We start from the raw sequence: 6,000 nt of genomic DNA, 5'->3' as shown, positions 1-6,000 counted from the left end.
CTGAGGCTGGTTCTGATGCTTGCTTTGTCTCTTTACAATGTGCTTTTTGCCTTTTAGCCCCCACATAATTGCTGAAAGCTGGACGTGATGTGCCCGGTACAAAGAACTGTGTTATTTGGCATCAGCACAGTAGTGGTGAGGTAGGCAGAGAGGGAAGTGTGTTACAGTCCAGCCGTTGGTGGACTGTGACCTTCACCAGTGTCTCATGTTTCTCCCTCCTTGGATGGCTAGAGGAGACTAGAGTTGGATATTGACCTTATCCCACCTGGAAGACTTCTCCCAGATAAGTTAGTCTCTCATTAAACTGTGTAACATTTAGGCTCTGGTAAAACAGTTTCCCTTGAAGAATGCGTTGGGTGTTTTTCAAAATGTCTACTTTTCCCCTCTTCTGGCAAAAGCAGGAGAGGACTTTTTTCTGTCTTCACTCTGAGAATCTTAGAAATCCTGGAGGTAAACGTTAGAAAACTGTAGGAGGACCTTCCCTAAGACTGGGTCCCCTTGAGTTTTTAACCTCTCAGACTTGTCCACACTGAGCCTTAGCTCATAATTTGCCAATTATGGTTTAGGTTTTCCTAACCCAGTGCTAGCTCCCATGGCAGTTTCTGCTCCAGTGAAGTTTTATCCACCCGTCTGTCTCTCCAGTTTTGGGAGCAGTGGCTTGCCCTGTGATCTCAATTCTCTGATGGACCTAAGAAGAGTTGCTGATTTATAATTCAGCTTTTCACTTGTTAGGACACAGTGATGACTTCCAAACTCCTTCCATGCCTGAATAGAAACCAGCAGTTCACACTGCTAGAAATAAATAGTAACCTGTTGTTGATTTATGTCCATGGCTCTGGCGTCATTACTGTAAATGAGAATAAGTATATACAAGGGTCAGGGATGTGTTTTCAGATTGCATACTATGTAATTTATATCAACTTACATTAAGTATTCTCATGCAAAATTACAGTACAGTATTCTCATTTTTTTCTTCTACAATCTATTATTCAAAGCAGAGCAACTCAAGGAAAAAAGAAGGAATCACATGAGCAACAAGGATGGCTCAAATCAGGATTGAGAAAGTCCAGTTGTTCAGTACTTCCTGAATTCCTACTCTGTGCAGTGTTCTGGAGATGCAGGAGTGAATAGAACAAAAAGCCGGCCCTCGTGGAACTTAATGGTCTCTGGAGAAGTAAGGGGTCAGACAATATTTGAGGTCGATGATGAGGGCCATGAAGAGAAGTGAAGCAGCATGAGGAACTAAAAAGCTAGGTGCTGCTTTAGTGAGCAGAGTCAAGGAAGTTCTCTTTGTGGTGGTGATGTTTGAGCAGAGAGGCCTGGCTAACATGGGATGTGTGGGAGAAGCGTGTTCTGGGCAGAGGCTGTAGTTTCCCAGGCCTGAGGTAGGAGTGGGCTCAGCCTGCTGCATGAAGAGAAAGCCAGCCAGTGTGGCTGGAACACAGCAGGTAAAGGGAGACCAGAGGCATGTCAAACTTTGTTCTGTAAAAAGTGCCTGGGTGCTTTCAGGTGTCTGTCCTAGCTGCCAGTCTTTGACACTGTAGCAGGAAAGCCCCCAGAGGTGTTACATAGGCAAATGGGCATGGCTGTGTTCCAGAAAAGCCTTTTTTTTTTTTTTTTTAAATAAATAAAAACATGCCATGGGCCAGATTTTACATGTTGGCCCTAGTTTGCTAACTGGTAATTAAAGGTCTTAGAGGCCATTAGAGAGAGTGCTCTGAGTTTTATTCTAAATATGACCAGAGTCACTGGAGGGTGTTGAGCAGGTGAATAAAGTGATAGGACTAACCTTAAAGGGATTACTAGTTACTTCTCAGAGAACAGAGTGTATTGTTCACACATGGAAGCAGGGAAAGCTGTTGGGGGTTCTATGTGAGTCAAGGAAAGAAATGGTGGCTTCACCTGAGGTAGAAGAGAGATTGGCAAGATGGGGTATGAGGTGAGTGTGTGTGTGTGTGTGTGTGTGTGTGTGTGTCTGTAGCGGGTGACTCTGAAGGGTATTTGAGCAGTTGAGTTAAGCTTTGGGGAAGAGTTAACAAGCATGAGATTTTGTAGAGAAATTGAGTTTGGTTAAATGTGAGATGCTATTAGACATGTCAGTGCCAGAAGTGAATAGGCAGTTGGGCGTATTCCATTCTTCTCTCTTCCAGGAGGATAAGTGAAGGTGTGAAAATTATCTGGAAGAGTGAATGGAATAAGGAAATGTGATAGAAATACTAGACAGCACTGAAATAACATGAGGTTTATTGTCCTAACTTTCAAGTGAGAACAGATATCACTACTGTGTATATTTTCCCCCAGCCCTGGTGAGCTCTGTGGGTGCAGGTGTAGAATTAGTGGAGGGTTGGTTTTAACTAGAGCTTGATTTTATTAGGCAGGTAGAATGGAGGAAAAGATTCCTTGGAAAATATGTGGTCTATGGAATGCAATTTGGGTGGGGAGTGAAAAATCAAGGGATCATAGGTTCTGGTGGACTCATTGTCTCTAGTGGGAATGAACTAGAAAAGCAGGAGTTTAGTTGGAGTGGAATGCTTAAGATGAAGACTTTGCTCACAATACATTAATTGCTATGTTAAATATCCGGCAGATCGCTCTGAGAGTGGGTGATTAAGGTGGGAGTGAGGATGTGATCACTGGATATAAGGAAGTTGAGTCACTGAGAGGCTAGAGTGTGCCACTAATCCCTTACATGCATTTTGGAATCTGAATGATCATTGGAGCAGTAGTGGAGATCAAGACTATGCTTAGAGGAAAGTGCAGACTCTAGTGAAGATGATTGATGGGGAGTGAGCTGAGATAGTTGTAACTGCTAATTCCCATCAGCTTTGTAACTTTGCACCATCAAGTAGCCCCTTGATGTTTGTCTCTTTCTCTTTGTAGTGATGGGTCTGCGAACTGCATGATTAAAGGCTGGGAAAGGAAAGGAAAAATAGAAGTTTCTTCCTAGTATAGTGATTATCTCTGAGGATAACTCACTTCATGTCTGAGTTTAATGAATCCATCAATCCAGAATGTTTTTCAGTGACACAGTCACAAAGTTGTCAACCAAGTCAGACGGCCAAAATCATAAATGCTCATTATTAACTGACTTTTGTATCTTGTGTTACAGTTGTCTGTATTTTTCAGTTTCTACCATAATGTTTTATATTTTAAAAGATGTTCAATAAATTGTTATTAAATGAATGGAAAAGACTTCCTAAAATTAACTTTTTAAGAAACAATTTTTCACCCTTTATGTAGTTATAACATGATGAAAATAGAAAATGGTGGTTATAATTCTGCATATTTTGCTTAAAGTGTATGGCATTTACTAATTTTTAAAAAAGATTTTATTTATTTATTGGAAAGTGGGAGAGCAAGTACATGTGGTGGGAAGGGCAAAGAGAGAACCTTAAAGCAAACTCCTCTGCTAATTGTAGACCCTGAGGTGGGGCTCAAACTCACGACCCAAGGGATGATGAGTTTGACCTGAGCCAAACCAAGAGTTGGACACTTAACCAACTGGACACCCAGGTACCTGTTGTTGTTGTTTTAACATGTGAATGACTCTAAAGGGTATACATTCTTTCTGTTAATATGAATTTTGTAATCTGTAGTACTGAATAGTCAGTGTATGTTATAGGTAACACACACGGTTTTTGTTTTTTAGAGAAAGAGACCATGAGTGGGGCAGAAGGGGTAGAGAGAGAGGGAGAGAAAATCTTAAGCAGGCTCCACTCTTGGCATGGAACCCAACTCAGGGCTCAATCTTGTAGCCTTCAGATCATGGCCTGAGCCAAAATCAAGAGTCAGATGCTTAACTGACTGAGCCACACAGGTGCCCCAGCTAAGGTATGTTTAAAATAAGAAATTATCAGGCTTATTCAAAACTCAATTGGGTCAGAAGGAAGCAGGAAAATGATTCATTTCTGATTAAGTTTGCAATCTGATCTTATCTCATATTTCATAATAGGTATTTTATTAACAAGGATTTCATAACAGGTATTTCTTGTTTTCCTTTAAGTAGCTCATAAAAAGTGATCTGTAAAGGAGTACTCTTAAATCGTAATGCTCACTTTTCATTAAAAATGTAGAGGTATCTCCTAGGAATAAATCTAACCAAAGAGGCAAAGAACCTATACTCAGAAAACTATAGAACACTCATGAAAGAAACTGAGGAAGACACAAAGAAATGGAAAAATGTTCCATGCCCATAATTGGGAAAATAAATATTGTTAAAATATCTATACTAACTAGAGCAATCTACACATTTAATGCAATCCCTATCAAAATCCCATCCTTTTTTTTTTTTTCAAAGAAATGGAACAAATAATCCTAAAATTTATATGGAACCAGAAAAGACCTCAAATAGCCAGAGGAATGTTGAAAAAAAAACCAAAGCTGGTGGCATCACAATTCCAGACTTCAAGCTCTATTACAAAGACTTCAAGCTCTATAAAAAGCTGTCATCATCAAGACAGTATGGTACTGGCACAAAAACAGACACATAGATCCATGGAATAGAATAGAGAGACCAGAAATAGAACCTCAACTCTATGGTCAACTAATCTTCGACAAAGCAGGAAAGAATGCCCAGTGGAACAAAGACAGTCTCTTCAACAAATCGTGTTGGGACAGTTGGACACCCACGTGCAGAAGAATGAAACTGGACCATTTCCACACACCACACACAAAAATAGACTCAAAATGGTTGAAAGACCTAGATGTGAGGCATGAGTCAATCAAAGTTGTTGAGGAGAACCCAGGCAGCGACCTCCTTGACCTCAATCGCAGCAACTTCTTCCTAGACACATTGCCAAAGCAAGGGAAGCAAGGGCAAAAATGAACTATTGGGACTTCATTAAGATCAAAAGCTTTTGCACAGCAAAGGAAATAGTCAACAAAACCAAAAGACAACTGACAGAATGGGAGAAGATATTTACAAATGACATATCAGATAAAGGGCTAGTATCCAAAATCTATAAAGAAGTTATCAAACTCAACACCCAAAGAACAAATAATCCAATCAAGAAATGGGCAGAAGACATGAACAGACATTTTGGCAAAGGCATCCAAATGGCCAACAGACACGTGAAAAAGTGCTCCACATCACTCAGCATCAGGGAAATACAAGTCAAAACCACAGTGAGAGACCACCTCACACCAGTCAGAATGGCTGAAATTAACAAGTTAGAAAATGACACGTGTTAGGGAGGATGCAGAGAAAGGGGAACTCTCCTACACTGTTGGTAGGAATGCAAGCTGGTGTAGCCACTCTGGAAAACAGCATGGAGGTTCCTCAGAAAGTTGAAAATAGAGCTACCCTACAACCGAGCAATTGCACTACTGGGTATTTACCCTACCTAAAGATACAAACGTGGTGATCCAAAGGGGCATATGCACCCCAATGGTTATAGCAGCAATGTCCACAATAGACAAACTATGGAAACAACCTAGACGTCCATCAACAGATGAATGGATAAAGAAGATATGGTGTATGTATACAATGGAATATATTTGTAGCCATCAAAACAAATGAAATCTTGCCATTTGTAACAATATGGGTGAAATTAGAGGGTATTACGCTAAGTGAAATAAGTCAACCAGAGAAACATAATTAGCATATGATCTCCCTGATATGAGAAATTTGAGAGGCAAAGTGGGGGGTTGGATGTAGGGAAGGAAAAAATGAAACACGATGGGATGAGGAGGGAGACAAACTATAAGAGACTCATCTCACAAAACAAACTGAGGGTTGCCAGGGGGATTGGGGTATGGAGAGAGTGGTGAGGTTATGGACATTGGAGGAGGGTATGTGCTATGGTTAAAGCTGTGAAGTGTGTAAGCCGGATGATCCACAGACCTGTACCCCTGGGGCAAATAATACATTGTATGTTAATTAAAAAAAATAACTATAAAGCTCATTAGGACATCTAGGGGAAATAGAACGCAATTAGATAATAGTGTTGCATTAATATTAAATGATTTTCAGATGTCTGAAATCTGCTTCAACATGTGTCA

The sequence above is a fragment of the Mustela lutreola genome, chromosome 8 (assembly GCF_030435805.1).
Source record: "Mustela lutreola isolate mMusLut2 chromosome 8, mMusLut2.pri, whole genome shotgun sequence".
In the NCBI taxonomy this organism is placed as follows: domain Eukaryota; kingdom Metazoa; phylum Chordata; class Mammalia; order Carnivora; family Mustelidae; genus Mustela; species Mustela lutreola.
The sequence above is the reverse complement of the archived record's forward strand: the minus strand, read 5'-3'. Positions refer to the sequence as shown.